The sequence below is a fragment of the Phacochoerus africanus genome, chromosome 12, assembly GCF_016906955.1.
Source record: "Phacochoerus africanus isolate WHEZ1 chromosome 12, ROS_Pafr_v1, whole genome shotgun sequence".
Lineage (NCBI taxonomy): Eukaryota > Metazoa > Chordata > Mammalia > Artiodactyla > Suidae > Phacochoerus > Phacochoerus africanus.
In genome coordinates this window covers 19,796,758-19,820,553 of record NC_062555.1, presented here as the reverse complement: position 1 = coordinate 19,820,553, position 23,796 = coordinate 19,796,758, and positions in this window count along the sequence as shown.

Genomic DNA, 23,796 nt, shown 5'->3' with positions numbered 1-23,796 from the left:
GTATGTAGCTGCGGTGTTCATTTCTGAAGCTCAGTGTCTAGCAGAGTGGATGGGACACGGGAAGCCCCCAGGAGCTGCCGAGGCAGAGCATAGGCACGGTCAAGTTGGCAAGGGGGAAATGGTCAGCTGGACCCATCAGAGTCCAACCAATTACCATGTGAGTTACTGTAACCGGGCAGGGCCTGTGGGGCTCCTGGGCACACAGCCTTGCCGAGTCCTCCATTTTCTTGTTTTTAGGGAATAACCCTCAGCCTCCAAGACCTTGCTGAGTTTCCAAGGGGCAGTTGCTCATCAGGGAAGGAAGGGAGTGCAGAAACCAGGGAGGAGCTGTCAAGAGACAATAGTGCAGGCTTAGGGCAGGGTCCAGGTTCCTCCTTAAGGAATATACAGAACAATATCTTTGAGCCTTTCCGCAGAACTAAAACCCCCAGCAAAAGAAAGAGCTACCTGATGAAGCTTCTTCATTCCAGGAAGAAGGAGGACCACCAGAGCCAGTCCTGGAGCCACTAAACACCAGCTTTGAAAGACAATGCAAGCTTGCCTCTCCTCTGACCCTTATCTACAGCCCTGATCCTTATTCCACTCCCCAAACAATAAAACCACCTCCTAACCCCTTCCAAGGGGGGCACAGTCTTTAAGGCATTAGCCTGCCATGACCCCCTTTGCCGGGCAAAGCAAAAAAGCTATTTCTTTCTCCTTCACCCAGAACCCTGTCTCCGAGTTTCTATTCAGCAACCGCAGACAGAGGCTGCGTTTCGGCAACATTACTATTAATTAAGTACTGACTCTACCAGGTACTTTACTGACTTTTAATGTAATGAACCCTTATGGGCCTCCAGGGAGAGAGATGGTAGTGGCCTCCTGTTTCACATGAGGAAACCAAGGCTCAGAGGGGTTAAGAAAACTCCCCAAGGTCACACTGTGGCAGGAAGGGGGACCCCTTCCAGGGCCCAAGCTTGGGCTCTTGTCTAACCCTCAGAATGTGGCTGAGAAAGCACGAGACCTTATTGGGAAGGGGCGCCCGGGCCCAGAGCAGCAGGTGAGGGAACCCAGGAGAACAGCTCTGCCATGAGACCCACAGCCTCAGGTTTTGTGGGAATGGGGTTAGTTTCCAGGTTGTCTCTGGCCAATTATCTTTTTTTTTTTTGTCTTTTTGTCTTTTGTTGTTGTTGTTGTTGTTGCTATTTCTTGGGTCGCTCCCGCGGCATATGGAGGTTCCCAGGCTAGGGGTTGAATCGGAGCTGTAGCCACCGGCCTACACCAGAGCCACAGCAACTCGGGATCCGAGCCGCGTCTGCAACCTACACCACAGCTCACGGCAACGCCGGATCATTAACCCACTGAGCAAGGGCAGGGAGCGAACCCGCAACCTCATGGTTCCTAGTCGGGTTCGTTAACCACTGCGCCACTATGGGAACTCCTGGCCAATTATCTTGCTCGCCTATGTTCAGTCTGGCTCAGGGTCCTTCCTGGTGGCAGGAATGATGCCAAAATTTGGCCTCTGTCTGCCAGTGTCAAATTGAAACGCAGAAACAGAGTTTTGTGTGAAGGAGAAAAAGGGCAGTTTTGGTGACATAGCTGTCAAACCCAGGATAGTCTGACCCCAGCAAGACTCCTTGACTGCTTGGTACTTCTCCCCTTCCCTCCCCTCCTCAGAAAGAGCAAACAAGAGCAGGACCAGAAACCTGAGGTCAGCAACCTGACCACTCCCTGGGGAGGCTTTGAGTGTATGCAGCGACCGTGGAGCCTTCAGACAAATCAGCTGCTTCCACAAAGGCCCCTTATAACTGAGGCCTGTTTTTTTACCCAGCTGTCATTCAGCGAAACCACCCAGGACTGCTAACCAGCTGGTGTGCCCCCAAACAGCTGTACCTGTTGGTGAAACATTGAAATACATTTGCGCACGTTGGCAGAGAGCTGCTGTCCTGATGTCCTCCTCTTGGGTCCCATCACTTTGATGGCCCAGGCACCCAGGAGCTTCCCCTGAGGCCACATCCCGCCCTGCACAGGGCCTCCTGGACCCTGCCATGGGGGAGGGCTGGGGCTTGGTCAGAGCTGGGTCCAATGCCCACTTTTTCATTATTTTGTCATTCTCCTTTGGGGCCCTCCCTCTTCTGGGAACTGCTGGTCTGAAAGGGCATCTCCCGCAGCTCCTGGGCCACTGGGATGAAAGAGTCCTCCTTGCTCAGACCCCCTAAGGAAGCAGCATCTGGGCCGGGTGTTGGGGGATCAGGCTCTGCCATCACAGAGAGGGTGTCCCCAGGGCAAGAAGCTGGCCAGGGCAGGCATCGGCCCTTCAGAGACCCCCATCACCAAGATGGACAACTCCCATGCATGCCTGAACTGACTGTGGGACTCTGTTGAACCAGAAGGGCTGGAAGAATGGTCCAGGGATAAGGTCTACAGCGGCCCAGAAGGGACCAAAAGCTCAGGAAGGCAACATTGGAGAATCAGCCGTAAGGATGGGTCTGTGGGATGGGGTTAAGCTGGAAATGATTCTCTGAGACAGACACTGGAAGAGTAAGAACAATTTGGTTCAAGGCCTGGGAGGTGGGTCGGAGCATTGATTTCATTCTAAAGATGTGACTGTTATCAGGTGCCTGAGGCCTGCTGCATGCCATGCTGGTTCATGGCCTTCAGGCTCCAAGACTGGGAAGGGGAGGCCTAGGACCTAGATACATGAAAAGCGATGAGGAGGGGGCTGTGACAGGAAAAGGACAGCACAGGAACCTCCTCCTGTCCCTTGCCAAGCCCCCAGCTAGTCCTGAGGGCGCCTCCCATTCCTGCATTCTGAGTCAAAAAATGTGATCAGGGAGTTCCCGTAGTGTCTCAGCGGGTTACGAACCCAACTAGTATCCATGAGGACACAGGTTCGATCCCTGGCCTCGTTCAGTGGGTTAGGGATCTGGTGTTGTTGTGAACTGCAGTGTAGGTTGCACATTCGGCTTGGATCCCGCGTAGCTGTGGCTGTGGTGTAGACTGGCAGCTTCAGCTCTGATTCACCCCCTAGCCTGGGAACCTCCATATGCTGTGGGTGGGGCCCTGAAAAACAAAACAAAACAAAAAAAAAGTGATCAGACTTTATGTACCAGAGCACATAAAATGACAAAGCCCTGCGGATTCCAGTCCTGCTGTTTGCTTCATAGCCTCCTATTGTGTTAGTGTACAGTTCAATAGATTTTTTATTACAGTTGAAATTAAATAACCGAAAGATGGATCCAGTGGGCTGAGGGAAAACAGAAGTTTAATCAAAGGAAATCACAGAGTCAGTCTGGTTCTAGAATGGCAGGCTGTACTGAGGGCCCAGCAGGGCCTGCCCATGGCATCCATCTCAGCCTTGCCCTTTGAGGCTCCCTCCCGCTGCTTGTGCCCGTGAGGGGGCTTCAGGGGTGACTCACCTCCACGGGCAGGAGAGGCAGGGGTGGGCCAGGCCCGGGCTCTCAGCATATTTTCAAGTTTCATCCCTGTTGTAGCATTATACCTAATTCGTAAAGCAGTCCATTCACTCCTCAACTCACTGGAACCTGGCTTCTGGACCCATCACTTTATTAAAATGACTTGTGTTGGTCACAAGTCATTTCCTTTTGTTTTTTTTTTTTTTTGGTCTTTTTGCCATTTCTTGGGCCACTCCCATGGCCTATGGAGGTTCCCAGGCTAGGGGTCTAATTGGAGCTGTAGTCGCTGGCCTATGCCACAGCCACAGCAACATAGGATCCAAGCCACGTCTGTAACCTACACCACAGCTCACTGCAACACCGGATCCTCAACCCACTGAGCAAGGCCAGGGATCGAACCCGCAACCTCAAGGTTCTTAGTCAGATTCTTTAACCACTGAGCCATGATGGGAACTCCGACCACAAGTCATTTCTTCAGTGTACAGTCTAGAGGCCATTTCTCAGGTTTCATTTTGACCTCATTCAGCACGAACATGGGTTGAACATTGACTGAGTGCCAGTTTCCATGGGCACCACTTATTTCTGTCTCCCCACCGTGCTCCTTCCTTAAGCTGCACAGCTCATGCTCAGTCTCCTGTTTCCCTGTCTAGGTCTTCTCTGGCTGCTTCCTTGGTTCTCCATTCCCTCCATCCTTCCCCTCCCCAAGGCTTGTCTTGGACATTTGTCCACTCCTCTGACATCCTTCCAATGAAATCCAGAGACTTCCAGGGAAATCCAGCCTATGCCACAGCCACAGCAACGCCAGATCCGAGCTGCATCTGCGACCTACACCACAGCTCACGGCAACACCGAGTCCTTTATCCCACTGAGCGAAGCCAGGGTTGGAACCTGCGTCCTCATGGATACTAGGCAGGTTCTTATCCCGCTGGGCCACAATTATTAACTTTTTTTTTTTTTTTTGCAGTTTAGTTACAACGTTCTGTCATTTTCTGCTGTAGAGCAAAGTGATCCAGTTATACATTTATATACATTCTTTTTTTCTCATTAGCCTCCACCATGTTCCATCACAAGTGGTTAGATATAGTTCCTCTAACTCTTCATCAGTGTTCTTCAAAATCCCTGTGCACCATACCTCCTGTTTCCTAGGGGACCCAGATTCGCACAGGAGGGCTGCCCTTTCTCATAGAGTACTCCGGAAGGCCTTTCAGATACTGTAACCCGGAAGCAATTACAGTATTGATTGAGAAAGTGGAGTGATTTGGGTGTTGGTCCTGGTACCCCCTCTCCCGTTCCCCCATCCCCATGCCTGGTAACCATCTCTCCCACATTTGATTTGCTGCGGTGCCAATCCCAGCTCTTTGGCATGTATCCAAAAAGCATTTGTTGCATTGTACAGAATCAGGACCATCTAATGCTTTTCTTCTGCTCTCTAAAACGTGTTCCTTGTTCCTATGAATTCCACTGATGCTCTTTCATTCTTCATTTGAATCATCTGCTGGGTCCATGCCCAGTGAGCCAGTGCTAACAGAAGCTGGTATAAAATCCTCCTACAAAAATTACAGTCCTCAAAAAAAAAAAAAAAAGACCGAAGTCTTCTTATAAAAATTGCTAGATTTGAGGCCAGAGTAGATAATTTACATAGATTGAGAAGATGAATTCAAAAGCCACTGCATCCAAGCGTGTGAAATAGAAATCAGCATAATTTGCCATAATTGTACTTAAATTCAACATGAAGGCCAAGTTGGTAGAATAGCATTCTGAAGTTACACCACCTTATAGTGCAAATACCACCAGTGTTCCTGCTGCCCGGTGGGCCTGGGTCTGAGAATATGATGTTCCTTACATGGTTCTGCCCGCTCCCCCTCCCCCCAGCTATCAATCCCACTGTGCCAAGGCAGGCTGGCTTCAAGAGGCCCATGTCAACCACACCCACTCCACCCACCTACCAAGTGGGCCCCTTGTGTCCTGCCCACCATCCCATTTGCAGAGGTGGTCAGCTTGGTAGGGAGAATGGGCTCTTTTTGGAGAGGATTAGGATTAGGGCTGGGATTTGGGTTGAGATGTATTTCTTTTTCTTTTTTTTTTTTTTAGGGCTTCACCCACAGCATATGGAAGTTCCCAGGCTAAGGGTCAAAATGGAGCTGCAGCTATGCCACAACCACAGCAATGCCAGATCCTTAACCAACTGAGCAACGCCAGAGATCAAACCGGCATCCTCATGGTCACTTGTCAGATTCATTTCCACTGTGCCGCAATGGGAACTCTGGACTTGTGTTGAGATTTGTGATGGTTAATTTTATGTGTCAACTTGGCTGGGCCTTCGTGCTCAGATATATGGTCAGATGTTACTCTGAATGTGTCTGTGAGGGTGTTTTTGCATGATATTACTGTTTAAATCACTGACTTTAAGTAAAACAGATTGCCCTCCATAATGTGAGTGGGCCTCATCTCATAAGGTGACGGGCTAAACAGAACAAGACTGAACGCCCCCCAAGAAACGGGGAATTCAGCCAACAGAAGCCGCTGGAACAGGACAAGCCAGGCAGACTTCCTGCAGAGCTGGGATTGAGGGTAAAGTGAGGGGAGCTGCCTCATTCTTAGGTGGTTGGCCCAAGACTTATGTCCAAGCAGTGTTCACATTCTGACTCCCAAGTGCTTGTGCAGAGACAGTAAACAACAATGGCGACAGTTATTATTACCAGGGCTTAAAATATGAAAAACCATTTTAAATGCGGTACCTGGATCATCTTATCTAATCTTTACAGTAGCCCTACGAAGTAGATGTTATTTTCCCTTTTTCACAGATGAGAAATGGAGGCACAGAGCTGTAGCTCCGAGTTGCCCCCTAGCCTGAGAACCTCCATAGGCCACAGGTGTGGCCCTAAAAAAAAGACAAAAAAGACAAGAAATTACTCATTTGGAGTTCCCTTTGTGGCTTAGCAGTTAACGAACACAGCTAGGATCCATGAGGATGCGGGTTTGATCCCTGACCTCGCTCAGTGGGTTAGGGATCCGGCGTTGACCTGAGCTGTGGTGTAGGTCGAAGTCGTGGCTTGAATCCTGAGTTGCTGGGTCTGTGGTGTAAACCAGCAGCTGAAGCCCTGATTTGACTCCTACCCTGGGGACTTCCATATGCCATGGGTGTGGCGTCAAAAAGACTATATATATATATATATACATGGTATGTATGTGTATACACGTATACACTAAGACCTAATATTTGTTCTCTGTGTTACTTAACATTTCATACTGACAAAGGACTTTGTTCTACATTAGCTCCCAAGCTCTACATGCTATATCAGGGATGGTGTGTGCTTGATGTGATAAGTGAAACAGAACAGGTGAACACCAGGGGCCGTTCCACTTCATCCGGCAGTTCCCAGGCAGCTCCCAGGGAGGGTTGTCAGCACATTCCTTCTTGTTCTACCTGCAGGAGAGGAAGATCTGGACTCCCTGAAGCACAGGCAAGCACACCTCACCCGAGAAGATATACAGATGGCAAATGAGTAAGTGAAGAGATGCTCTAACTCTTGTGCAGCCAGGTAAAGTGACACCACAGTGGGATGGCACCACACTTCTGTGAGAATGGCCCTCTCTGGAACCCCATCAACATCAAAGGCTGGAGAGAATGAAACAAGAGGAAGCCTCATTCACAGCTGGTGGCAATGCAAAGTGGTACTGCCACTTGGGAAGACAGCTTGGCTTCTTACAAAACTAAACATACTCTGACCATATGAGCCAGCAATCGTGCTCCTTGGTATTTACCCAAATGAGTTGAAAACTTATGTCCACACAAAAAACCTGTACGCTGTTTATAGCACTGTAAAGCTGTTTATAGCAGCCTGATTTATAATTGTCAAAACTTGGAAGCAACAAAGATGCCCTTCAGTAGGTGAATGGATAAATAAACTACTGTAGTACATCCAGACAATCGAATGTTATTCAACGCAAAAAAAAAAAGTTGCGTTCCCACTGTGGTACAGCAGAAACCAATCCAACTAGTATCCATAAGTATTCGGGTTCGATCCCTGGCCTCATAAGGATCCGGCATTGCCATGAGCTGTGGTGTAGGTCACAGACATGGCTCAGATCCCACATTGCCATGGCTGTGGGGTAGGCTGGCAGCTGCAGCTCCGATTTGACCCCTGGCCTGGGAACTTCCATATGCCACAAGTAGGGCCCTAAAAAAAAAAGAAAAAAAAAGCTATTGAGTGGTGAAAGGATGTGGAGGAATCTTTCTTAACTGTACATTACTAACTGAAAGAGCTAATCTTTGAAAAGGCTGCATACTGTATGATTGGAATTCTATGACATTCTGGGAAAGGCAAAACTCGAGGAGCCAGGGAAAAGATCAGTGGTGGTCAGGGGCTGGGGAAGAGGAGGATTTTAAGTCAGAGAAAATGCCCTGTATGATACCACACTGATGGCTACATTTGGCCAAACCCATAGGGCGCACACCACCAAAAATGAGCCCCAGTGCAAACTCGGGACTCCAGGTAATGATGCTGTGTCCATGGAGATTCATTGGCTGTAACAATGTACCACTCTGCTTTGGGATGTGGATAACCGGAGGTGGAACCTGTGTGGTGGCAGGTGGATAAGGGGACTTCCAGTACCTTCCTCTCAATTTTGCTGTGAACCTAAAACTGCTCTTAAAAAAAAAATCAATTGTGAAGATGATTGTACAACTATAAATATAATAAAATCCATTTTTAAAAAAAATTAAGTCTGGGAGTTCCCATTGTGGCTCAGTGGGTTATGAACCTGACTAGTATCCATGAGGATGCGGGTTCCATTCCTTGCCCCTTCTCCCCCTGCCTCCCACATCTCTCACGTCTCCCACATCTCCCTGTCTAGGGCCAGACACACTCAGCGGTGGGAGGGTATATGATGGTCATGAAGTCAGGGAGGGTATATGACGGTCATGAAGTCAGTGACCTGGGTGCCAAGGGTGGGTCAGGACAAGCCACATACTTGCCCAGCCGCTCTGCTAGGTTCCTGGCCTGTCAAGACACCTAGCTGTTCCTACCTTCTGAGGATCCAGGCCAAAAACAAAGCGCTGGAGTTCCCGTGGTGGCTCATCGAGTTAAGAACCTGACTAGTATCCATGAGTTTGCAGGTTTGATCCCTGGCCTCGCTCAGTGGGTTAAGGATCTGGCATTGCCATGAGCTGTGGTGTAGGTCACAGACACAGCTCAGATCCCGCAATGCTGTGGCTATGGTGTAAGCCGGCAGTTGCAGCACCGATTTAACCCCTAGCCTGGGAACTTCCATATGCCGCAAGTGCAGCCCTAAAAAGAAAATAAAAGAGAGAGAGAGAGAGCAAGAGAAAGGGCTGGCCCTGAGCCCTTGGTCAGCCGGGCTCTCAGACTGGGCTCCAGCCACAATTCAGACCCCTCTGAGCAGCCGAGGCGGAGGACGGGGGAGGAACAAGCCTGGAGGCTTCCCAAGAGAACTCTTCATTGCCCATTGAATTAATTTTCTCAGCATATGTCTCCCCAAGTTTTATGAAAACCTCCGTTTTGACCTGGGAGACATCAGTAAGGGAAGCTGATGCTCCCTGGGGCTCTGGCTCTGCGGGAGGGAGGGGACCGCCCCCCACATTCTCCCCAGCAGCTGCGCTGGCGCACGCTGCCAGCTGCCACTATTCGGTGTCTGGAGGGGTGGGAGTTCTCAGACCCCCTCCTTTCCTGTTACTGCAAATAGGTGCTGTTTGGTCTGCAGAGCTGGGGCCTGAGACTCGGTCAGACTTACTGTCAGGGACTCTGAGCCGCCTCTATCGCTCAGAAGGGTTAGTTTTCCCTAGGTCCCCCAGACAACACAGCCCCCCACCCAGGCCCCTCTCCAGCCCTGGGTCCCCAGTGTTCTTCCCTGTTACAAGCCCAAGATGACAGAAAACTCCACAGCTCTGTCCCAAGCTCCTGCTTGCTTCTCTGCTGGGAGTTTTTTCTTTTTTTGCTTTTTAGGGCTGCACATGCAGCATATGGAAGTTCCCAGGCTAGGCTTAACCTGGAGCTGCAGCTGCCAGCCTATGCCACAGCCACGCTGGATTTGAGCCACATCAGTGAGCTACACCACAACTCAAGGCAATGCTGGATCCTTAACCCACTGAGTGAGGCCATGGATCTTACCCGCATTCTCATGGATACTAGTCAGGTTCTTTACCACTGAGCCACAGTGGGAACTCCTCCAAGCTCCTGCTTGCCTCTCTGGAAGGAAGACACAGAGCCATGAGGCTCAGCTCCAGGGTTACAAATCTCCCACCCCCAGGATCCCCAGCCCAAAGGAAGATGTTGGGCACAGCCTGCCTTCGGTACCGGAGGAAATTCCAGCCCTGCTAGAAGTCAGCTGACAACGCCAAACCAGATCCTGGCCATCCTCCTATATGGATAACCTAATTTGGTCTCCATCCTTGGTCAGCACTGTCTCCAGCAGGGGCAGTGCCTTCATTAATATGGTGGAGTCTGGAGCCCACACTTGCCTGCCAAGCCTCCAGCTAATTGGAAATTGATGACGGCAGCCTGAGGTCCGCACCCTGGGCTGTGTTCCCCTGGCTTGGCACCTCCCATGGTCGACAGCGGGTTCATCCTTCCCGCCCCCCTTCCGATGGACACAGCATTGGGAACCCTTCCCAGAGTTTCAGGTGCCTGAACAGGGAGCAACCCAACCCCACCCTCCAGGCCCCCTGCCCCTCGCCCTCTGTGTGATTCCAGGATCTTCAGGGTAATGTTAAATCCTTGACCGGAGGATGCAGACAACCCACTTCCTCATTTAGAGCTGGAGGCGTATTTTTCACTTCCACTTATGTAAAGAATACGCTTTTAAATATGATGCAGGAGTTCCCATTGTTGTTCAGTAGTAATGAACCTAACAAGTATCCCTGAGGTTGTGAGTTCCATCCCTGGCCTCACTCAGTGGGTTAAGGCTCTGGTGTTGCCATGAGCCGTGGTATAGGTCACAGATGCGGTTCAAATCTGGCGTTGCTATGGCTGTGGCATAGGCTGGCAGCTGCAGCTCTGATTTGACCCCTAACCTGGGAACTTCCATATGCTGTGGGTACGGCCCTAAAAAGAAAAAAATATATATTTTTATATATATGATCCAATCAGGGCCGTGACTCAATTTAATAATTAGCCATCCCCAATTCTGGCAATTGTGCTGTGAAATTTTGAGTGCCATGGAAGGACCATCTAACCGAGTGTTTGTTCTGTCACTGGTGTCACAGAAACACACACACACATACCCTACCAAGATGCAACTGCAGTCATGTTGGGAGTCACACTGCCTTCCCAGGGTTGTCCAGAATCAGAACTGGAGACCCCAGAAGGGGTTGTCCTTGGGGTGTTAGGGCTTGAGGTCCTATTTTTGGGCATCTGACTCTCTGGTAAGTGGGAAAGGCCTGCCCAAGTCCCCTGGCCCATGGCACAGATGATGAGCTGCTGCCTAGGGACGCATTGGTGATGGAGCAACAGAGCGAGCAGGGCCAGGCAGCAGCCCCCTGCCTGGCTCACCACCACCACGCCTAACGGGCTCTCTCACCACATATCTTCGAGACCCCACGGACAGGATGGCCTCATGGGGGAATCTGCGGTCCTCAGCTGATGTCCCCGCTGGCAGTTTCTGGGCAAAGGCACAGATACTTGTTAAAGGAGAAAGAGAGCCACATTTAAAGATGCATCCCAGGGAGTTCCCATCCTGGCTCAGAGGTTAGCGAACCCGACTAGCATCCATGAGGACTCAGGTTCAGTCCCTGGCCTCACTCAGTGGGTTAAGGATCCCTCATTGCCGTGAGCTGTGGTGTAGGTCGCAGTCGTGGTGTTGCTGTGGCTGAGACGTAGGCCAACAGCTGTATCTCCGATCTGACCCCTAGCCTGGTAACCTCCATATGCTAAAAAAGCAAAATATATAAATCAACACCCTATTTTCATCTGCCCACCTTGAGAAGCCCCCAGTCTGCCCAACCCCTAAGCGATAGCCCCCCTGTGCCCTCCCTGCTGGGCTCTGGCCTCCACACCCCAGACAGGGGTCTCCTGCCCCAGCCTTCCAAAGACAGGACTCAAGGAAGGGGCCTCCTCGCTGGCCCCATTACCACGCCCACAGCACACTGACTGCCCTCTTCCCTCTGTCTCAGGGAGGCAGCCCTGGGAGCTCTCCACGCCCCCCCAACCCCCACCCCGTCATTCTCTCCAGGGGCTGAGAGTCTCTCTGGCCTTGGCTCTTGGCCGAATGATGGAACATTTATTGGCCAAGAGCTTCCTTGCAGCTCCCGCCTCAGCAACTCACACCGCAGCCATCTGCTGGAGTGGGTGTGATTCAGGGCTGAGAAGGCTCTGGGCTGAACTGCTGGAGAGGAAACTGCTGGGAGGGAGGCTTGGAGCAGATCAAAGCCGGCTGGCAAGAGGCCTCGTGGTGGAGGCCAGCTCAGGGCTTCTCTGTGCTGGCCGGGCCTTAGAATCACGGGAGGAGCCTTGAAACAACCAGGCTGCCTGAACTGTACCGCAGACCAATTAAAGAAAGCATCAGTAATTTTTCAAAGCTTCCCTGGTGATTCTAAAGTTCACCCAGAGATGAGATCAACATGCTCAGCTGTGGCTGATGGGAGTGGGGAGAGGAAGATACCCCCCCACACACTGGCTTCCCCACTCCCCCCAACCCTACCCCCTGAGAAGAGGTGTCAGGCCTGCTACACACCTCCCCCTCTAAGGTCAGAAGACAAGGGGACATGGGTGTGGACCCTGGGCGTGTGACCCGGGCCCTAATGGAGAAGGCTGGCCTTGTGTGTCTTGGCTGGAGGTGGAGTGGGGTCCCTGGTGCTCAGATGCCCCAGAGAGGACCCAGGGAAGGGGGCACTGAAGTAGCCAGGCCTCTTACAGTGTTTCCTTTCTTCCTGATCAACCCCATCCTGCCCCCTACACTCCAAATCCTCCACGTGCACAAAGGCCCAGCTCAAAGGGCACCTCCTATTCATTCAACATGCAAATATATAACACCTACTGTGTGCCAGGCCCCGATTTCTGGGATGGAAAGCAGAGCCCAAGCTTCTGCCTGAAGCTGCTCATAGCAGAGAGGGAATCACGGCTCTCCATAACCAGCAATAACAACCCAGGGAGCCGTGCAAGGTGGTTGAAGTTTTCTGGGGGAATGTGATAATTGGACCAAGGTTTGAGGGGCCCCAGGGTTCCCCGGAGGCTTTCTCAGACTCTCACGGCCTCAGTGAACATCCCTTTTCCTGGAGTTCCCGCTGCAGCTCAGCAGTGTCTTTGGAACGCTGGGATACAGGTTCGATTCCTGGCCTGGCACCATGCGTTAAGGATCTAGTGTTGCCGGAGCTGCCCCGTAGGTCACAGCTGAGACACAGCTCTGAGCCCTGGCCCAGGAACTCCATATCCCAAGGGGCCACCAAAAGAAAAATTCTTTGGGAAAAAAAATCCTTTTTCCCTGTGACCAATGCATGGGCACCTTTTCTCCTTTCATGGCTGCATTTGTGAACGGAGGCAAGGCGCTGGGGTGGGAGGAGGATGTCTGCTCACCGTGGTGACTCTGGGCCTGGCTCAGCGCGGGGTGTGCACGTGAACGGTGGTTGATCTGAATGCAGCTATGGGTCTCATTTTTGTTAGGGAGGGAGTAGCAAGCCAGCCTTTTGCCATGGCCGTATCCTCAGGCCTCTGTGGACCCAGAGCCACCCCCACCTATGTGCTCCAAGCACGGATTGGGGAGCTGTGTGGAGGCAGGGAGGGCGTGATCCGTGGAGGTTACCGCAGAAGGCCAGCAGCAGCAGCAGGGGTGAGGAGGTCCAGGTGCGAGGCTGTGGGCACCGAGGTGGAGTCCAGACACTGCCTCTGCGAGGAGGTCGGGATCCAGGCTGTGAGGACGGCCCCTCTGCAGAGCAACGAGTGGACAGGGCTCTTCACCTGACCGGACCAGGCCCGACATCTCAGATGTGCTCCAGGGCTGTGCACGGTTCACAGGAGGGATCGGGGACAGAGAGCAGAGTGGGAGCAGGGCCTGGAGGTGTGCTGGGAAGAAGAAATCAAGAAATGAGGAGAGGGCGTGTGTGGTGTGTGGCACACTGAAGGGCTGCGAAGGTCAAAGTGGAAGAGAGACACCTGGCCCAAGGCCACTGGGAGACCTTGACCGGAGGTTCTGCCAGGCGGGAGCCCCAAGTCCCCCTCATCGGACAAGCCTGCTTGGGCCTCAGCTGCTTCTCCCACCAGGGCCAGAAGGATTACCCCAGGGAGATTTTTCAAAATACACTGGCTCAGGCCCAGAGATTTTTGATCTTGGTGGGGCACCAAGGTGTAGATTTTGGGGGGAATAAGGGAAATCAGTACATAGTGCTTAGAGGGGCTCACAGAAATGCTTGAAAAATCTTAGCACTTTTATTCATTATTATCCAAATTGTTCAACATTATCTGTTGTGGCTCAGCAGAAATGAACCTGACTAGTATCCTTGAGGATGCAAGTTCGATCCATGGCCTCTCAGTGGGTTAAGGATCCAATGTTGCTGTGGTTGTGGTATAGGTCGGATCTGGCATGGCTCTGGCTGTGGTGTAGTCGGCAGCCAAAGCTCTGATTCCACCCAGAGCCTAGGAACTTCCCTAGGCCGCAGGTTTGGCCCTAAAAAGAAAAAAAGAAAAAAAAAAAAGTCTATGTATATTAAGTATCTACTCTGAGCTGCAATGAAAATATCAACACTGATAAGCCAACCCCTCTTCCATCTTGTAGAAAGAGAGATTGAAACTAGTAAATTCAAAGAGTACGAGCTATATCCAATCCTCCATTAAGGCCTGTCTTTCCTACCACCGGATCCATCCTCTTCTCTGCATCCCCATCACCCATGGCCATGGTCCAGGCCACCATTGCCTCCTACCTGGATGGCTTCAGACAGCCCCTATTTTTTTTCTCTGCCTCCTGGCTTATAACAGTGCAACTGGAGAGATTGTCTGAAGACATATCTTCCTCGTCTCCTGCCAGTTCCCAAATCTCTTCTAGAGCGTGTGGTCAGCCCACAAAGCAAGACACCCAACCTGGGATGGATTAGATCTGGTCGGTTCTTTCATTGATTGCATGCTTAGTTGTGCGATTCCAGTGATGTGTGTGCAGGGGTGTGTGTGTCTTGGACACCATCTAGTGGAAAGTAGGGCGACTTATTTCCAGCTGCAGGATGAACTCCCCAAGCCCTAGTCAAATTCCCTAATACCAAGGATTTAGTACATGGCCAGACTTTAAAAGCAAAGATTGCCCTTGACTCCACAGTGGGGTCAGTGTGGCCAAGGCGACTTAACAGCTTGCTTCAGGGCAGCTGCCTGGCAATAGGCGCAGGAAAGGGAAGAGTAGGGCTGTTCCACACAGACGGTGACCTGGCCTCCAAGGCCAGCAGTGCCACTGAACGCCTGATCATGAGCAGTTCTGGTGCCCAGGGCCTCTGCTGTCTCATTGGTAAGCAAGAGGCTTAGACTAGATGAGTCTGAAATCCCTTCCCACTCTAACAGCCTGTGGTTCTATGAAATCACACTCTTCCTGGAGTTCCCATGTTGACTCAGCAGGTTAAGAATCTGATTAGTATCCATGAGGATGCAGTCCGATCCCTGGCCTTGCTCAGTCAATTAAGGATCTGGTGTTGCTGTGAGATGCAGTGTAGGGTGAAGAGGAAGCTCAGATCCTGCATGGTTTGTGGCTGTGGCTTGTGGCGTAAGCCAGCAGCTGCAGCTCCAATTCGACCCCTAACCTGGGAACCTCCATATGCCACAGGTGCGGCCCTAAAAAAAAAAAAAAAAATTTGAGCCAGATACTACCTTTGTCCTCAAGGATTCACAGGTTCGATGGAAAAGTCTGCTATGTGAGCAGATTATTATAAAACAGAACTCCGAATGTGGTTGAGGAGAGTCCGTGAGTTTATTTCCTTTCTTTTTTCTTTTTTTTTTTCCTTTCTTTCTTTTTTTTTTTTTAGGACCGCACCTGCAGCTTATGGAAGTTCCCAGGCTAGGGATCAAATCACAGCTGTATCTGCGACCCACGCCACAGCTCATGGCAACGCCGGATCCTTAACCCACTGAGCGAGGCCAGGGATCGATCCCGCATCCTCATAGATACTTGTTGGGTTCCTTTCCACTGCACCACACTGGGAACTCCCCAGAATCCATGAGTTTAGACTTTGCGAGAAGGCTCTTTGGTTGTGTCCCCAGGGCACAGTGTCTGGGTCCGGAGAGGGCCCTTGCCCTCCTTGCCCCCTCTGAGGTAGAATCCAGGTAACCAAGCTGTCTGGGGTCGACCTGGCTCCCTGAGTCTGAATCATCACTGGTTTGCCCACTGCTGATCCCCCATGCACAGCCCACGCATCCATCTCTCAATAAGAGAAAGCTTCTTTCCAGAACACCAGCCCACAATCGTATAAATTAATCGTGCTCCTACTGGGGCAGAGTAGAGAAAGCAAGGGCCAGAACAGCTGTGTTCTGCCCCACTCAGTTGTCACTAGGTGGGTGACCTTTGGGAAATCACATTACCTCTGGCTTCAGCTGTGAATTGAGGGGACCAGACACAGCTCCAGGATCCCTGCCTGTTTAAAAAGTCTGGGGGTGGCCAGTGGGGGTGGTAGGTTGCTATTATTGTATCCTAGGGAATTAAATCCAACTCAGTTATTTCTCAGTATGTCAAATAACAAATCACACTACAATAGGGTTCTACCGTCATTCAAAACATCAAACTTAAAACATTAAATTATGTCTGTGTATTGAGTTCTAACTAAATTTTCTGCCCTCCAAAATTGTACAGAAGGGAGAACCACTGATTTTGATGCTATTAAAAAAAGAAGAGGAGTGATTGAACAATAAACCATAACAGTTGAAAAGTGTCTCTGTGGGAGTGCAGTTAGGAAATCTGTACTCTGATTAGAATTATGTAATTTCCAAAACAGCTCTGTTTCATAAACACAAAGGTCCCCCACTGCATCGTAAAGTAACTGCAGCTTGGTGAAGCTATTTCCTTCTTGAATTGGTGAGCTACCTGTGGCTTTATTTTCTCCCCTTTCCTTCTTTATGTTTTCTAAAAGAACAAAGGGGTAAACTAAGATCAGCCCAGTCACTGAGAGAGCAAGGACAGAGATCTTCAGACTAGGAGAGAGGGCATGAGAATGTCCATTACTGCGGCGTGGCTCTCCCTTGAGAAATGAGCTTGCATTTCAGTTCCTGCATCGGCCGGAGACCTACGGACGAAGCTGTGATTTCCTGGCAGCTCTTTCTAGAACATTTCAGTCCCTCGCCACAGAGCCCCATTCCTGACAGAAGATCAGCATCCAGGACAATTTTGAGGGCTCAGAAGGAAACATAATTTTCTCAAGCAACTGCGATTAGGTTCTTTACGTCAGACTCGTGGTTCAAAATAACTACACTTATTTGCTCTGTGATAAATGCACTCAGGAGAAACTGGCCAATGTGGGTGGCGAGGTGCGGCAGCGGCCCAGGCACAGCGCTGGGCACCAAACGAGACTCCACCTGCCCAATGAACTGAGCTTGTCACCACAGGGCTCTGCTCTTCACCAGGCCTTGCTGGACTTGCCCTTACTTCTGTAAAACAATTTTTTTGGCTGCACCACAGCATGAGGAAGTTCTCAGGCTAGGGACCGATCCAGCACCACAGCAATAACACTACCAGGTCCTTAACCCACTGAGTCACCAGGGAACTCCCTTGCCCCCACTTTTTGCTTGCTTGCTTCCTTGCTTGCATTTTAGGGCCACACTCGCAGCATATGGAAGTTCCCAGGCTAGGGGTCCAATTAGAACTGCAGCTGCTGGCCTACACCACAGCCTCACTGACATAGGATCTGAGTATCGTCTGTGACTTACTCCATAGCTCACAGCAACACTGGATTCCTGACCCACTGAGCGAAGCCAGGGATCAAACCCACATCCTCATGGACACTAATCAAATTCGTTTCCACTGTGCCACAATGGGAACTCCTGCCCCCACTTCTTCAATGGCAAGTCAAAAATATTTTTATATATGTATATATGTATCATTCATTCATTCAACAAATGTCTGCTAAGTGCCTACCATGGGCCCAGTGGGAGGCTAAGGGTTAAGAATACCAAAGAATTCATGTGTTCAATGAAATTATTTACAGAACAAAAATAGTCTCATTTTAATATATTTATAAATATATAAATATATTTACATATATTTTATATATGCATGTGAATCACTTTGCTATACAGTAGTCATTAATACAACATAGTAAATCAATGATCCTGCAATAAATTTAAAATTAAAAAAATTCATATGCTAAAACAGACCTATATTGCCAAGTAGGAATGCTATGTAGTTTACTCATTCATTCATTCACAGGGCACTGGAGGTGGAGTAAGGGTAAGACTCTCCAGGAGCAAGTGCCAGTCCTCAAAAAATGTAGAGTTCAGTAGGAAATGCAATTGTCATGATAAGGGTTATTGGGGGGGCTGCCTTCCTTCCATCCATCCATCCATCCATTCATTCCTAGGAAAGCTGTTTTATCTAAACTGCCTGTCCCAGGGGTCCCTTTGGAAGAGACTATGTTCCAGTGCCGATCACTCAAAAATCCCAGGCCCCCCAAGACTCCTTTGGAGGTGCGGCCTCCAAGGGGGTCCTGCTCAGTACTTGGCATGTAGATCTGGTTCTGGGAGGTGGGAGGAAACAAGACTGTAGGGGGCCAAGGAGACTCTTGGGAAAAATAGGCAGACCACCTGCTCACCAAAACGTCTCTGAAATGGTTCCATCTGAGGGCCACAGGCAACAATGGCCATGAGGGCCCAAAAGATGCCAGGGCTGACCATTAGGGGAGGGGTACTGGCTACAGCACAACTGTGGCCTGTATTTTGCCTTTTTTTTTTTTAGGCCTGCACCCACAGTATATAGAAGTTCCCAGGCTAGGGGTCGAATCAGAGCTGTAGCCGCCAGCCTACACCACAGCCACAGCAACGCCAGATCCAAGCCACACCTGCAACCTACTCCACAGCTCATGGCAACGGCTGGATCCATAACCCACTGCTCACGGCCAGGGATCAAACCTGCATCCTCATGGATACTAGTCGGATTCATTTCTGCTGCACCACAAGGGGAACTCCTGTGTCCTGTATTTTGAATTAAACAGCTAGATGCTCATGAACATTCCCCGTTTCCCACTGGGGGCCCCATAGAGGCTCTGGGCTCAAGGTGTTCCTTCAGCTCAAACTACACTCCTTCTTGTTGCACGAGGCCAAGGAGGCCATCCTGGGAGTGAGAGGGACCCCTGTAGTCATCCATGCCACCCCATTCATGCCAGGCACCTGCTCCAGGGCCAGGACACAGCAGTGAACAAGAACCAGACCCACAGAGGCCCACGGGCACGGCCTTCTAGGGCAGCCACCAAAGTGGTAACAAAACTGGAGTCTTGCATCCTTTCATCCGCAAAGTCATGTGGCTTTTTTGTGTTTCTACAGGTTGCATGCATTGCTTATATAATCGGGGAAAACAACAAGGCTGTTTATATTGTGCTTTTTAAAAAGGAAGACAAGAAAAGGAGGGCGAGGCCCCATGCGGTGGAGGCGGCCATGGAAACAGCCCCTCTCTGCCTCTTCCTGGCACAGATGCCTGGCTTCCACCGCCCACCACAGCCTCCCATCATCATTCCTTCCTCCTCCATCAGGCAGGAGCTTGTTTTTCTCCAGTCTCCCTCCATTAATAACCCAGCCAATATACTGTACAGTAAAGAGGATTTGGAAGTTAAGAACAAACAGGGCAATAAAGGAAGACATGTTTATATCATTTAAAGAGAACTGTGGGAGTTCCCATCATGGCGCAGTGGAAGCGAATCCGACTAGGAACCATGAGGTTGCACATTCGATCCCTGGCCTCACTCAGTGGGTTAAGGATCCAACGTTGCTGTGAGCTGTGGTGTAGGTCGCAGACTCAGCTTGGATCTGTGTTGCTGTGGCTGTGGTGTAGGCCAGCACTGGGAGCTCCAATTCGACCCCTAGCCTGGGAACCTCCATATACCACAGGTGCAGCCTCAAAAAGACAATAAATAAATATAAAAAGAACTATGACTCAGAGTAAAGAGTGTGGGGAATTTTTTTGTTTATTTGTTTGTTTTTTGTTTTTTTCAGGGCCGCACTGGTGGCATGTGGAGGTTCCAAGGCTAGGGGTCAAATCAGAGCTGACCTACACCACAGCTCAAGGCAATGCCGGATCCTCAACCCACTGAGTGAGGCCAGGGATCGAACCCGAAACCTCATGGTTCGTAATTGAATTCATTAACCGCTGAAACATGACGGGAACTCCTGGGAAATTTTTTTAATGGGCAAAAGGTAGAAGGAGAAATTCATAGATGAAGAAATTGAAATAGCCAATGAATCTAAAAAAGATACTCAATTTTCTTGGCAATCAAAAACTACATAAATAAAAATAATAAATATAAATAAAAATAATATTGGAGAGTTCCCAATGATGTTCCCTGATGGCATAGGGGTTAGGATTTGATGCTTTCACCAGGGTGGCTTGGGTTCAGTCCCTGATCTGGGAACTGAGATTTCCCATGAAGCTGCTGCATGCTTTGGCCTAAATAAATAAATAAATAATGAACCTATCTATAATGAACAGAAACAGACACTCAGACATGAAGAACAGACTTGTTGCCAAGGGGGAGCGGGGAGGGAGTGGGATGGATGGGGGTTCAGGGTTAGTAGATGCAAACTCTGACATTTAAAATGGATAAGCAATAAGGCCCTGCTGTACAGCACAGTCTCTTGGGCCAGAACATGATGGAAAATGATATAAGAAAGGGAATATATATGTACGTATGACTGGGTCCCTTTGCCGTGCAGCAGAAATTGGCATGACGTAAATCAATTATACTTTAATTTTAGAAAAAAGTAAAATAAATAAATAAATAATTTTTAAAAAATAAAAACAATACTACAAACTAGCAATAGTAAGTATTGGTGAAGGTGTAGAACTAATGGAACCCTCAGACACTGCTCTCGGGGGTGTAAATTGGAACAACCATGTTGGGAAACTGGCAGCGTTGACTCAAGTTAAACATATGTAAACCCTATGGTTTAGCAACCCCAGCCCTAGGTCTACCTCTAACATTGGTATAAAGGAGCATCAAAAGCTATGTGCCTTCCAAGGGATGGTAATAAGACTTGAACTAGCCAAAAACGTGGAAACAGCCTAAATATCCATCAACTAAAGAACCGAAGTATATTGAGATGAGGTCACTTGATGAAATAGTACACAGTGATCAGATGAACAAACCGTAAATGCACACAACCAGGGGGTGAATGTCCCAGACAGTGTCGAGTAAAAGCGATGAGCACGAACGAACACAGAGTGTGTGATTCCATGTGTGAAGCTCAAGAGCAAATCAAACTACAATCGGCTTTGGGCAGGAAGGAGCTCTCAGCAGGGGCCCCTGTGTCTTGTCACTAACCCTAAACCAGACACCCCCATGTTCGACTCTCCCGCCCTAGCACAGCTTTCAGATCTCTTGATCATACAATACCCTGCCTAGGGTGCTGGTTCTTTCTGCAGATCAAAGACATAGAAATGAAGAATAAGTCATTAACAGACGACCTGATCTCTTTCCTAGCTTCCCCTCAAGTAACCTCGCAAACAAACAAACTGTGTGAACCAGACAGCATCTAAAGAAAGATCACCAGTCAACAAGCCTAAACACAGTCGGGCTGGCAATGACCCTGACTCCTGTCTCAATGATTAACTAAGATGACTTCCCTTTCTCCCTTGAAAAACTTTCATGGCCCAGGTGAATCTTCGGAGGTGGTTTTTGGGAGGGACACTGAGTTCACCATCTCCCCAGATTGCCCGTATTATGATTAAAAGCAACTTTCCTTTCTACCAACATTGCCTCTTTCAAGTATTAATTTTTTTTTTTTGCCCCTTTTTTTGTCGGGGGGGGATGCTGATCCCACAGCATATGGAGATTCCCAGGCTAGGGGTCCAATAGGAGCTACAGCTACTGGCCTACACCACAGCCACAGCACTGCCAGATCCAAGTTGCATCTGCGACCTACACCACAGATCATAGCAACGCCGGATCCTTAACCCACTGAGCGAGGCCAGGGATTGAACATGCAACCTCATGGTTCCTAGTCCGATACATTTCCGATGCGCCACAACAGGAACTCCCCAAAAAGTTTTTTATTTTTTTAATTTTTTTTGTCTTTGTTGTTGTTGTTGTTGTTGTTGTTGTTGCTATTTCTTGGGCCGCATATGGAGGTTCCCAGGCTAGGGGTTGAATCGGAGCTGTAGCCACCAGCCTACACCAGAGCCACAGCAACGCAGGATCCGAGCCGCGTCTGCAACCTACACCACAGCTCACGGCAACACCGGATCGTTAACCCACTGAGCAAGGGCAGGGACCGAACCCGCAACCTCATGGTTCCTAGTCGGATTCGTTAACCACCGTGCCACGACGGGAACTCCCCAAAAAGTTTTAATACAGGAGTTTAACGGAGGGTTTTGAACAGGGTAGAAGTCACAAGCAAGGAGTTCCTGCTGTGGCGCAGCAGAAATGAATCTGACTAGTATCCACGAGGATGCGGGTTTGATCCCTGGCCTTGCTCAGTGGATGAGGGATCTGGCTGTGGTATAGGTCAAAGCTGTGGCTCAGATCCCGTGTTGCTGTGGCTGTGGTGTAGGCCAGCAGCTATAGTTCTGATTCGACCCCTAGCCTGGGAACTTCCATAATGCCTCAGGTGCAGCCCTAAAAAGAAGACGAAAAAAAAAAGGTCAGAGATTTCATTGCCCCCAAATAGCCTCCTATGGCCTCTTTTTCGAGCTCTGAGTACCAGCTGAAAACCAAAGGAGATCTTGGTCTCTTGGTCTGTCTACTGGCAATGATGCAAAGAAGCCAGGAGAGAGGTGAATGACAGTCCTGCAGATGGACAGTAGCCTGAAAAGAAGGCAGTGCAGAGGAAGGAAAAGTACCAAAAGGATCCTGCTGTATCCTGAGCCAAGGAACGCTCATGTGGCAGGGGGAAAAAAAAAAAAAAAAAGGATGCTGTCAAGGCTGATCCAAACAAGAAAAAAAGGGAGAGGAGAAAGACAAAGAAGGCAAGAAAGATAAGGAAGGGGACGTTAAAACAACAAAGTTGAAGATGATGCTGATGAATGAAGTGGTACAAGGACAAGAGTATTTTTTTCTTTCTTGTCTACGAAGGATTTAACCTTCCTGGACACAAGTAATTCATTTTAAATTAAAAAAAAAATTGAAATGTAAAGGTGTGTAAGATTTGTTTTTAAACTGCCTCTTTGGGAGGAGGCATTGTTAACAAGAATCCTCCAAGAACTTTTTAGAGCGTCCTGGTGGTATTTTCAACAGCTACTGACCTCATCAGGTATTGTGTACAGGTTACAAATCAGCCCAGGAATTCAAAGCAGGTTCTTGTCGGTACACAGTACAAATTAATTATATAGGTCATGGTCGCTTTTTCATTTGTCTGTCATGCAGCTTATATGAAAAAATTGTTGTTCTGTTACTGAATACTATTCTGTAATGGGGGAATTGCAATAGTGTTGTGACAGTGAATGTGTCTAAGTAAATATAATAGTTTATTCGTCTTTATTTTTTTTTACAGCCCTACTGCTATTTTATGGTATTATAATGAGGGGCAAACGAAATAATGTTTGGGAAAGTGCTTTGTAAAACATACAAATCTAAGCGTGAAAGAACATTATTATTAAACAGGTGGGCTGTGCAGAGAAAGTGCCAAAGTGGATTCATTCATTGAATACATTTGTTTTTTGGCTGCACCTGCAGCATATGGAAGTTTCTAGGCCAGAGATCGAATTCTAACCACAGCTGCAGCCCATGCCACAGCTGCGGCAATGCCAGATACTTAACCCACTGCAATGGACCAAGGGTTGAACCCACATCTCTGCAGCAACACGAGCCACTACAGTCAGGTCCTTAACCCACTGTGCCAGAAATTCTCAGCAAATCTACTGAGTGCTTGGCACTGTTCAGGCACTGAGGATATTATCAAGGAGTACAACAGATTAAAAAATCTCTGCCCTGGAGTTCCCATAGCGGTTCAGCGGTAACCAATCCGACTAGTATCCATGAGAATGTGGGTTCCATCCTGGCCTCCCTCAGTGGGTTAAGGATCCAGTGTTGGCTTGGATCTGGTGTGGCTGTGGCTGTGGTGTAGGCTAGCAGCTGTAGCTCTGATTCGACCCCTAGCCCGGGAATTTCCATATATCACAGGTGTGCCCCCCCAAAAAAAAAGACAGACATAGGAGCAAGTACACCTGGTCACAGATGTAGCTCCCCAATCAGCCTGCTGAACAGAAATTGATGGGTTGTTTGTTTTGTTTTGTTTTTTTGTTTTTTGTTTTTGTCTTTTTAGGGCTGCACTCACAGCATATGGAA